Below are 12,992 nucleotides of genomic sequence, written 5' to 3' on the forward strand. Positions count from 1 at the left end.
ATATATTGCTCCATACAGTATGGGCCCCATATAATGCTCCATACATAAAAAAAAAAAAAATCAAATACTCACCTCTCCTCGCTGACCGCTGCTCTGCTTTGGACTCCTCACCGTCTTCCGGCTCTCTGACTGCTCAAAGCAGAGGGTGCGCTGTAGAGAAATCATCATGCAACGTCAGATTGAAGGAAGACGACGGAGCTGCGGAGGAACAGGGAGAGGTAAGTATTGCTAGTGTCGGGGCCCTGAGCAAGTGGGGGAGCCCACTCATGGGCTCAGGTAATGGGCTCACCTGACTCACGGGCCACATAGCGTGCAGGTGTCCCCGACGGTGAGTAGGCCCCCGCGCTTGCTCATGGCCCCGGCACTTGCCCTGGTGCAGCGGGTGGTGTCGCCGGCCATGTGTAAGGGTATGTTCATTTTCATGTCATTTAGACTTCCAATGTGCTGGTATATATCCAGGGGCATACATAGAAATCATAGGGCCCCATAGCAGAAGTTCTAATTGGGCCCCCTCTCAAAAGAAAAAAAACATAGTATTTAGTGGGGTCATATCTCACAACTTTTCAGTCTTTTCAAAGTAATTTTCCTCCTACTGGAGCCCTAGATTCCCCTTTCATTGCACTCATCATGTATGATGTCAATAAAAGTTACCCACAAACACTGTAAGATACCCCCACAGTAGATTCCTCCACAGTACCCTCCACACGCACAGTATGATGACCCTACTGTACCTCCCCCCTCAACTCTCCCGGAAAAGTATGCTCACCTCAACACAGTATTATCCCACAAAGCCCTCTTTGCAATATAATGGGCCTACCTATAGTATAATGGCCCCACACCTTTCCACACTGTATAATAGCCCCCACACAGCCCTCCACACATTATTATGGAGCTCACACACACCTGCACACTGTATAATTGCATGCATGCAGTATAAAGGCTCCCACATAGCCCTCCAAATGTTATAATAGTCTCCACATAACCTTCTATACAGTGTAATGTACCCCATAGTCCTTCATAGAGTATAATGCACTCCTCGTAGTCTTCCATATAGTATAATGCACTCCCCACAGTCCTCCATATAGTTTAATGCACCCCATACTCCTCAATACAGTATAATGCACCCCATAGTCCTCTATATAGTATAATGCACTCCCCATAGTCCTCCATATAGTATAATACACTCCCCATAGTCCTCCATATAGTATAATGCAGCTCCTATAGTCCTCCATATAGGTTAATGTACTCCCCATAGTCCTCCATATAGTACAATGCACTCCCCATAGTCCTCCATATAGTATAATACAGTCCGCATAGTCCTCCATACAGTATAATGCACTCCCCATAGTCCTCCATAGAGTATTATGCACTAACCATAGTCCTCCATACAGTATAATTCACTCCCAGGATGCCGATACAGTTGAACTTGCGATGGTGAGAGGGTGGCCTGGTGCCGCTGCTGGCTGACGCCCCTGGCTCACGGACCCCATAGTGGCCACATGGCTTGCCACCATTGGCATTATGCTAGTGCTATACAAGTGCTTCTCACTAAATTAGAATATCATCAAAAAGTTAATTTATTTCTGCTCTTCAATACAAAAAGTGAAACTCATTATATAGAGTCATTACAAACAGAGTAATCTGTTTCAATTGTTTATTTCTGTTAATGTTGATGATTATGGCTTACAGCCAATGAAAACACAAATGTCATTATCTCAGTAAATTAGAATAATTAACAAAAAATACCTGCAAAGGCTTCCGATGCATTTAAAAAGGTCCTTTAGTCTGTTTTGGTAGGCTTCACAATCATGGAGAAGACTGCTGACTTGACAGATGTTCAGAAGGCAGTCGCTGACACACTCCACAAGGAGGGTAAGCCACAAAAGGTCATTGCTAAAGAAGCTGGCTGTTCACAGAGTGCTGTATCCAAGCATATTAATGGAAAGTTGAGTGGAAGGAAAAACTGTGGTAGAAAAAGGTGCACAAGCAACCGGGATAATCGCAGACTTGAAAGGATTGTTAAGAAAAGGCCATTCAAAAATTTGGGGGAGATTCACAAGGAGTGGACTGCCGCTGGAGTCATTGCTTCAAGCGCCACCGCACACAGACGTATCCAGGACATGGGCTACAAGTGTCGCATTCCTTGTGTCAAGCCACTCATGACCAATAGACAACACCAGAAACATCTTACCTGGGCCTAGGAGAAAAAGACCTGGACTGATGCTCAGTGGTCCAAGGTGTTGTTTTCAGATGAAAGTAAATTTTGAATTTCATTTGGAAATCAAGGTCCCAGAGTCTGGAAGAAGAGTGGAGAGGCACACAATCCAAGCTTCTTGAGTGAAGTTTCCACAATCAGTGATGGTTTGGGGAGCCATGTCATCTGCTGGTGTAGTTTCATTGTGTTTTATCAAGACCAAAGTCAGCGCAGCTGTCTACTAGGGAATTTTAGAGCACTTCATGCTTCCCTCTGCCGACAAGCTTTATGGAGATGGAAATTTCATTCTCCAGTAGGACTTGGCACCTGTCCACACTGCCAAAAGTACCAATACCTGGTTTAAAAACAACAGTATCACTGTGCTTGATTGGCCAGCAGACTCGCCTGACCTTAACCCCATAGAGAATCTATGGGGTATTGTCAAGAGGAAGATGAGAGACACCAGACCCAACAATGCAAACAAGCTGAAGGCTGCTAGCACCCATTCTTCAAGGATTATAGTAAGGTGCATGAACGCTTGTGCATTGTCGATCTGGGAGCCGCGCATTCACCGTGACAAGCAGCTCCAGCCACACACAGTGAAGATGGGAACTACACACAGCTTCACTGCACATGCGTGGGAGCCGCTCGTCACAGTGCATGTGCGGCTCCCAGATCGACAATTCACAAGCGCGGCTGGCCAATATGCACTGCACAAGCGCTGTTGCCCAATATACACACTGCGCAAGCGAGGCTGGCCATCAGCGCAAACCCGGGAACAGAATTCAAATGGCGTGGGCGGCGCCAACCCTGAATGCGATGAATCACACCCCTATGACTAAACGAGCAGGTATGATTTAACTGTATAAAGTGTTTTTTACACATTAGACTGCCGATTTTAATGAAAAAAGCGTGTTAGTGATGGACATCACTAACAACGCAATGGGGGCAGTTTAGATAGGATAAAGGACATGACAGGTTCTCTTTAATGACCAAGCATTCTGCCTGCTGTCGCTCCTCTGCAATGTGGGGAATTCACCTTCACTGTGCGCCGGAGATCACTGGGACCGGAAGTTACAGTGACTCTCTGGCGCATGCACTCTCAAGCGGGACAGAGCGGAGGAGAGATCGCAGGCAGAATACGCAGGTGTGGGATTTCCATGCTCAATTGCGCTAAGCATTCGTGCTCAATTTTTGGCATACTTTTTTTTGCGTCAGTAACGTGTGTGCTTCCTTTGGCTGCAGCGCTCTGATCAGTATCACTGCTGATCAGAGTCTGTGCCAAGCGACTTTGTCTTTCTTATCTCTATAAGTAGAGTAGTAACTGTCAAAGTGCTAGTGACGTTCGATTTTTTTTTGTAGAAAAACAAATAATAGTAATTAGTACAGAGTAGCTTTATAGGTAGGGAGGTAGTACATTAGGGGAGTGGACGTCGCAGAGTTAGTGACGTCCATTTTTCTTTTGAAGAAAAATACTAGTTCATGCCGAGTACCTTCATCGCAGAGTTACTGATGTCTGTTTTTCTTTTGCAGAAGAAAAAAGAATAGTTAGTATTGAGTAGCTTTATAGGTAGGACATTAGTGTAGTGAACGTCACTGTACTTTTTTTATACAAAGTTTTTTTTTCTTCTAATTTTTTCTTCTAAGTGTTTGTTCGAAATTTTTGCTTTTTCCTTTTCTTTTCTACTTTTTTCTCTAAGTTTTTTCCTTTATTTTTTTTTCTCTACACTTTTTATAGTAAATTTTATAATAAATAGTCCCTTTTATACACGCCCCACACAATAAATGTGTAAAAGTACCACTTACACACCCATCCCCACTTTTTTGAAGAATAAAATAAAAATCGCACCATTCGTCAAGATGACGTTAATCAGCAGAGGAGGCATACACTTTCCTTGCCTCCAACACAGATTCAGACAGTGAGGAAGATTTAATTTTTTATTTACTTATTTTACTCACTTATACAGCACGATTAATTCCACAGACATTATCCCACATTCCTGTATTTTTTTCCTCCTCATCTAGTGAGGAGGGACCCCCAAGCAAGGCGCCCCAGGACCTAGACAACTACTTCACCAATTGATCCCATATGAATTCCCTCCCCCGCCACCCGAAAATTATTAGCCTCTAATTTTGGATTTCATGGGTACCTCAGGATTCCAATTTGACACTGCAGGCCTCACTGAAATTTACTTTTTCAAAGCCTTTGGTGAGGATATAATAAATTTTATAGTGGCCTAGATAAATTGTATGCCCATTAATTTTTCACCCAAAATCCCAGTTCATCATTCACCATATGGATCTCTGTAAATGCAGCAGAAATTATGACATTTTGGGGCATTGTGCTGCTTATAAGCAGAGAACAGAACTGGAGTACTGATATTCTATACAGCACACCGGTGGCCATGACTAGGACACAATTTGCAGCAATCCAAAAATGTTTGCATTATAGTGATAATGCGCAGTGTCCTCACTGAGACGATCCCAACTTTGATGATCTATATAAAATTCGACCAGTAGTTGACCACTTCAGCAGAAAATTTGCTGAGGCATACAACCCCTAAAGGGACATCTGTATTGATGAATTTCTGGTTCAATTTAAAGGAAGGCTAAAATTCCGACAATACTTGCCCAGTAAGAGGGCAAGGTATGAAACTAAACTGTACAAGCTGTGCGAGAATACCTCAGGGTACACCCACAGATTTAGGGTGTACGAAAGTCAGGGCACCCTGGTTGAACCCACTGAATGCCCCCCTGTCCTGGGAGTGAATGGAAAAATTATGTGGGCATTGGTGCACCCTCTGCTGGAAAAGGGTTATCATCTCTATGCAGATAACTTTTACACCAGCATCCCACTCTTTAAGTTGCATGTAGCACCGTGCGAAGAAATCAGAGAGGCCTCCCTAAGCCGCTAATTCGGCAACTGCTGAGAGAGAGCTACAGCAGAGCCCAATGGAGAGACAACATGCTGGTGGTCAAGTATAAGGACAAAAGGACTGTCCTTATCTTGACCATCATACACCGTGACAACAGCTCCCTTGTCACTGTCCGAGGTACCACAACAGAAGTCCCAAAGCCAGATTGTATCATGAATTATAAGTTAATGGGCGGAGTAGATCTCTCAGATCAGGTCCTGAAAAACCATATAGAGCCATGCAAAAAGCAAAAGTATGGCACAAAAAGCTGGCCATGCACATGGTACAGATGCTCATATTGTACCAGGGCAACATTTACCTGGTGAGGTTCCGCAAACTGCGAGGATGGGAAGAACATAGAAAAGGTGCAAAGTATGCTCCAAAAGGAGAATACGAAAGGACACAATTTACCACTGTAAAACCTGCCCTGTGCATTAAGGATTGCTTCAAAGCATAACACAACCCTTTTATAGTCTAATGTACTCCACACAACTCACATACCACCACATTATAAATTCATACACCAGTAAAACCAAAATCATTATTATTATAATTATGCCCCTAGATAAATTCCTTGAGGGGTGTAGTTTCCAAAGTCACTTGTGTGGAAGTTTCCACTGTTTAGGCACATCAGGGGCACTTCAAATGTGACATGGCGTCAATTTATGCTCTAAAAGTCAAATGGCTCTGCTTTCCTTCCAAGCCCTGGCTTGCACCCAACAGTTTTCCACCACATATGGGGTATCAGCGCACTTAGGGGAAATTGGACAACAAATTGTATGATTCATTTTCTGCTGTTATTCTTGTAAAAATGCTAAATTTGTGGCTAAATGAACATTTTTGTGGGAAAAATTGCAAATTGTCTCTTCAGAGAGGAAGAGGACTAGAACTCTAGTGCCACCTACAGGAAGTAGCAACCCTAAAAGTCAATCGTAAACCTTTAACTAGCCTTATCACATGACTTAGGATATAAGCCAGAACCAGAAACTCAATTTGTAGACACCGTGTTTCGAGGAACTGCCCCTCGTCAGTGCAAACTGTGAGTTCTGGTTTGGCTAGGTGAGAGGTGTCAGACTGGTATCTAAGGTATAACATTTCTCCTTGCGGAGAGAGACATGTTAATCATGTCACTGTGAGGAGACATTTAAAGCCACAATGCTCCTCTGGGAAATATGCAAATTGTCTCTTCAGAGAGGAAGGGGGCTAGAACTCTAGTGCCACCTACAGGAAAAATTAAAATATTCATTTTTTCCTTTCACAATTCTTTAATTTCTGTAAAATCCCTAAAAAGGTTAATACAGGGGCAGAGACTAACATCTTGGGGCCCCTGTGCAAGAAATGTGTATAGGCCCCCCTCCTTTTATGTCGACAAATTTACAGATGTATATATAGCCACACATACACACACATATATATATATATATCTCCCACACCACCCCCAACATTGCTCTCTCACAACCACCCCCATCATTGCTCTCCCACACAACCTCCATCATTGCTCTCCCACACCACCCACATCATTGCTCTCCACCACCCCATCATTGCTCTCCCCACCACCTCCATCATTGCTCTCCCCCACCACCTCCATCATTATTCTCCCACACCAACCCTGTCATTGCTCTCCCCCACATCCCTATCATTGCTCTCCCCCACCATTGCTCTACCCCACCACCCCATCATTGCTCTCCCCCATCACCACTATCATTGCTTTCCCCCACCACCTCCATCATTGCTCTCCCCCACCACCTCCATCATTGCTCTCCCCCACTACCTCCATCATTGCTCTCCCCACACCACCCCATCATTGTTCTCCCACACCACCCCCATCATTGCTCTCCCCCACCACCACCATCATTGCTTTCCCCCACCACCACCATCATTGTTTTCCCCTACCACCACCATCATTGCTCTCCCACACCACCCCATCATTGCTCTCCCACACCACCCCCATCATTGCTCTCCCCCACCACCCCCATCATTGCTCTCCCCCACCACCTCCATCATTTCTCTCCCCACCACCACCATCATTGCTCTGCCTCACCACCCCTATCATTGCTCTCCCCCACCACCTCCATCATTTCTCTCCCCCACCACCTCCATCATTGCTCTGCCTCACCACCCCATCATTGCTCTCCCCTACCACCTACATCATTGCTCTCCTCCACCACCCCCATCATTGCTCTCCCCACCATCCCCATCATTGCTCTCCCCCACCATCCCCATCATTGCTCTCCCCCACCTCCATCATTTCTCTCCTCCACCACCCTATTATTGCTCTCCTCCACCACCTACATCATTGTTCTCCCCCACCACCCCCATCGTTGCTCTCCCCCACCACCCGCATTGTTGCTCTCCCATACCAACCCCATCATTGCTCTCCCACACCACCCTCATCATTGCTCTGCCACACCACCCCATCATTGCTCTCCCCCACCTCCATCATTGCTGTCCCACACCACCCCCATCATTGCTCTCCTCCACCACCCCCATCATTGCTCTCCTCCACCACCCCCATCATTGCTCTCCTCCACCACCTACATCATTGCTCTCCCCCACCACCCACCTCTAAAATGTTACTTTAGGCCCAATGTTTTCACTTTTACAAGGGATATAACGACAAAATGGACCACACAGTTTGTTACCCACTTTCTTCTGAGCGTAGCTATACTCCACATTTAGTCAAAAGGTCTGTAATGTAAGTTTGGCTGCAATAGATTGCAGACTCCATATCTCATTTGCAGAGCCTCTGAGGTATCAAAACAGCAGAAACATCCACAAGTGACCCCACTTTGGAAACTAGACCCATCAAGGAATTCATCTAATGGTTATTATGATAGTGTTCACACACTCACAAGGGTAACGGCAGAAGTAAAGGACTTACAAAGAGATACGCCATACCTGCGCCCAACTGGTTCCTGTACAGACTAGAAATGTCCCTAAACACACAACTAAATACCACTTCCTTGGACCTGACTCCCTTAAAGGCCATCGAGGGGTTTCTCGTACCTTTTGAGGAACAAGAGGGGAGGCCACAACACAAATCCTACAAAGGGAAAGGAGAGCTTCAGGGAGGCCCGAGAACCCAGAGTTAGATACTAAACACATTCACACATCATATACAAGTAGAAATACATAAAACCAAAAAATGGACCCCCAAACATAAAAGAAAGGGAAGGGTGCTGGGAAGGAGCAAGATAATCACTAGTTGAGGAGCTGAAACTTTTAACACCATATACCGTGGGGAAAGTAAGTATTTGATACACTGCCAATTTTGCAAGTTTTCCCACCTACAAATAATGGAGAGCTCTGCCATTTTCATCAAAGGTACACTTCAACTGTAAGAGACAAAATCTAAAAAAAATCCAGAAAAATCACATTGTATGATTTTTACATACTTAATTTGCATTTCATTGCATGAACTAAGTATTTGATACAATAGAAAAACAGTACTTAATATTTGATACAGAAACCTTTGTTTGCAATTACAGAGGTCAGATGTTTCCTGTAGTTCTTGACCTAGTTTGCACACACCATAGCAGGGATTTTGGCCCACTCATCCACTCCCCCATGCAGATCTTCTCCAGATCTTTCAGGTTTTGGGGCTGTTAAGTTTCAGTTCCCTCCAAAGATTTTCTATTGGGTTCAGGTCTGGAGACTAGATAGGCCACTCCAAGATCTTGAAGCGCTTCTTACGAAGCCACTCCTTAGTTGCCCTGGCTTTGTGTTTCGGGTCATTGTCATGCTGGAAGACCCAGCCACCACCCATCTTCAATGCGCTTACTGAGGGAAGGAGGTTGTTGGCCAAAATCTCACGATACATGACCCCATCCATCCTCCCTTCAATACAGAGCAGTCATCCTGTCCCCTTTGCAGAAAAGCACCCCCAAAGTATGATGTTTCCCCCACCATGCATCACGGTTGGGACGGTATTATTCTGGTTGTACTCATCATCTTCCTCCAAACACGGCAAGTGGAGTAGATACCAAAAAGTTCTATCTTGGTCTCATCTGACCACATGACCTTCTCCCATGTTTCCTCTGAATCATCCAGATGGTTATTGGCAAACTTCAAACAGGCCTGGACATGTGCTGGCGTGAGCAGGGGAATCTTGCATGCCCTGCAGGATTTTAATCCATGACGGCGTAGTGTGTTACTAATGGTAACGTTTGAGACTGTGGTCCCAGCTCTATTCAGGTCATTTGCCAGGTCCTCCTGTAGTTCTGGGCTGATTCCTGACCTTTCTCAGAATCATCCTTAGCCCACGAGGCAAGATCTTGCATGGAGCCCCAGACTAAGGAAGATTTGACAGTCATCTTGTGTTTCTTCCATTTTCTAATAATGGTGCCAACAGTTGTTGCCTTCTCACTAAGCTGCTTGCCTATTGTCATGTAGCCCATCCCTGCCTTGTGCAAGTCTACAATTATTTTGTCCCTGGTGTCCTTGGACAGCTCTTTGGTTTTGGCCATGGAGGAGAGGTTGGAGTGTGATTGAGTGTGTGGACAAGTGTCTTTTATACAGGTAACGCGTTCAAACAGGTGCAATTAATACAGGTAATGAGTGCATAGTAGGAGGGCTACTTAAGGAAAAACTAACAGGTCTGTGAGAGACAGAATTCTTGCTGGTTGGTAGGTGATCCAATACTTATTTCATGCAATAAATTGCTATTTAATTATTTAAAAATCATACAATATGATTTTCTGGTTTTCATTTTTAGATTCTGTCTCTCACAGTTGATGTGTACCTATAATAAAAATTACAGACCTCTCCATTCTTTGTAGGTGGGAAAACTTGCAAAATCGGCAGTGTATCATATACTTATTTTCCCAACTGTACATAGAAGTATGACAAGCAAAGAAATTCCATAGGAGATGATTAAAGCCCATCCCAAAATGTGATAGGACAAAACGACAGAGAAAATCGACACATGAAGTGTAGCAAACCAAGGAAAGAAAAGCAAGGACAAGAAAAAAAAAGTAAGACAGAGACAAATTGGGCTGTGGCTTAACAGAGAGGGAAACAGACCACACAACAAAACGTCACTGGATCAAGTCCTGAAACTAAGCTATGACAATGGTGTACTGAGCATTTTAACCTACAAGTGGTTCATGAAACTTTATAACATTTACATGTGAAAACAAAAAATTACATTTTTTCCACTAAAATACTGTTTTAGCACCAAATTTATAATTTACGCAAGGGGTGATAGCAGAAAGTAACCTCCATAATTGGTTATGCAATTTCTCCCGAATACAGTGTTACCCCATATATAGTCAAAAACTAATGTTTGGGCACATGGCAAAACTCGGAAAGCAAAGAGCGCGATTTAATTATAGGAATGCAAATTTGGACACCGTGTTGCAGTTGCTAAAAAAGCAAAAATACCTACAAGTGAGCTCATTTGGCAAACTAAACCGCATAAGGAATTGATCTAGGCGTGTGGTGAGTATTCTTAACCCACAAACCATATCATTGAATTTTATAGGTTTGGGCTGTAAATAAGAAAAACGGTTGTCGCTAAAAATGTTTACTTTAGCCTCAAAGTTTTAATTCACACAAAAGGTAATAAGAGAAAATGGATAGTACAATTTGTTATGCAATTTTTACAGAATGTGGCAGTACCCCATATGTGATTGTACACTACTGTTTGAGCTCACAGCAGGTATCGGATGGGAAGGAGCTCTACTTGGCTTTTAGAACACAGATTCTCTTTGAATAGATTGTAGGCTCCATTGGCCGAGCCACTGAGGTGTCAGAACAGCATAAACCCCTACAAGTGACCCCATATTGGAAACTTCACTGCTTAAGAAATTCATGTAGTGATATAGTGAGTATTTAAAACCCACAGGTGCCTCACAGAATTTTATAACATTGAGACGTGGAAATATAACATTTTATTGGTAAAATGTAATATTTTCATTTGCTCAAATTTGTCCAGTAGATGGGGGTTAATAGTTGAAACAGGACCCCATAATTTATTTGTTTGTCCACACTCCAGGGTTGAGAAGGAAGGCGCACTATTTGGCTTTTGGAGCACAGATTTTTCTAGAATAGTTTGCGGGTAACATTTGTGGAGCCCCTAAGGTGCCAGAACAACAGAAAAAACACAAAATTGACCCCAGTGTAGAAATTGCAATTCTCAATGAATTCATCTAAGGCTGCAGTGACTATTTTTTAATATCCACACCATGCCCTTTTTTTTGGAGAATTGCAAATCTGCCAGTTTAGAGCCCATACATTGTGCCCCCATACTGTGCAGTGGCCCCATATATTGTAGCACCCCCATACATTGTGCCCAGCTTGTTCTTCTGGAGACACGCATCCCTTAAATAGTTGAGTGTGCTCTCCCCACTACAATAAAGCCTAACATGTGGCTGCTTACTGCAGTTTAGGCACAGTGGGGCTCAGACACAGGGGTTATTTGGATTTGGGAGCGCAGATTTCACTGTATTTTATCTGAGGGGGGTGTTGGAGACGTGTAAATTTTCCAGAGCCTCTGTTCTACCAGTAACATAGGAACCCTTATATTTCCTTTGACAGATAATGGACCTCAGTGGGGGCTGGTTTTGTGTAGGATATATTAGTGTTCTCATTGGTAACCTTTCAGGGTACATAATATTTTTTGATCGTTTTCAGTATAAGATTCTTTGCTGAGCAATTACGATGGGGTTTCGGTGTAAATCCCCCGTAATTCGGACGAAACCCCCGACAGAGCCACTCACTATAATGAGGCAAATGGAGACACATTGGACTCCATTTCGTTCACGGTAAAAGTGATAAGAAATATTTATTTTTCGGGTGAGTACGATTACAGCAATACCAGATTTATAGCTTCTTTATGCTTTGCTATTTTTACACACTAAAAATAATATTTTACAAAAATTAATTTGTTTTTGCATCACCATATTCTGAGAGATGTAACTTTTTTTTTTGCCGAATGAGCTATATTAGGGCTTCCTTTTTGCAGGATGGTATAACGTTTTCATTTGTATAATTTTTTTTTACATTTGACTTTTTTGATTGCTTTTTAGTGTGTCAGTATGATGAAAACGTATAATTTTTTGCGTGTTTTTTATTATTTTATATTATTCGCCGTATGGAATAAATAACATAACAGTTGTATAGTTTGGGTTATTCCAGACGTATAGATACCAATTATGTGTATGTATTTATTTTGTTTATTTTTGTTTTTTAACACAAAGGCTCTGTTTTTAGTGTCGAAACGGCTTTTTGAGATTTTTGTACAGGTTTTTTTTGTGTGTTTTTTTACTTTTTTCCATATTTATTGAACTTTTTTTTTACTTTTTCATTTAGTCCCACTGTGGGACTTTTTTTTTTACTTTTATCACTGGTCTCATGCACTGCAGTACTCATGTACTGCACTGCCTGAGATCTGTCAGTGTCTCACTGACTGTGCCTGTTAAACCCTGCTTATAGAAGGATATAACAAGCTATCGTATCCTGGGGTGATCAAGTGACCTCAGGGTACTGTGGTAACCATCGGATCCCGCGATTATGATCGTGGGTGACCGATGGTGTCAAAGAGGTTCTTTTAACCCCCTTTTAACACCTTAGCTGCTGCTGTCACGATTGAAAGCAGTATCTAAGGGGTTAATCGGCCCCAATTGGTTCCAAAACTGGTAAGGGTCGATGCCACAGGGTGTCAGCTGTCATATATAGCTCTCACCCACGGGAGAAGGGGCGCTATTCACTTATTCCTGATCGCCATTTTAAAACAGCGACGAGGGAATAAGGCCCCTTAATGACCGCTGTCTTAATGCGGTGGTCATTAATGGGTTAATATGATCGCCGGTGGCAAAGGATGTCAATTATGATCTTAATTTGTAAGTACTACTGCCTAGATGGATGGTACCAGTGGTGGTGCT

The 12,992-nt window shown here is 43.2% G+C and overlaps 1 protein-coding gene across 3 annotated transcripts in view; it reads left to right on the top strand.

Annotated features, from left to right (window-relative positions):
• Window positions 1–12,992, top strand: part of FRMPD1 (FERM and PDZ domain containing 1) — a 214,799-nt gene that overhangs the window by 172,054 nt on the left and 29,753 nt on the right. The gene's annotated exons all lie outside the window — the stretch shown is intronic.

This window comes from Phyllobates terribilis, unplaced genomic scaffold, assembly GCF_046119375.1.
Source record: "Phyllobates terribilis strain yellow unplaced genomic scaffold, ASM4611937v1 Scaffold_1__5_contigs__length_1240528914, whole genome shotgun sequence".
In the NCBI taxonomy this organism is placed as follows: domain Eukaryota; kingdom Metazoa; phylum Chordata; class Amphibia; order Anura; family Dendrobatidae; genus Phyllobates; species Phyllobates terribilis.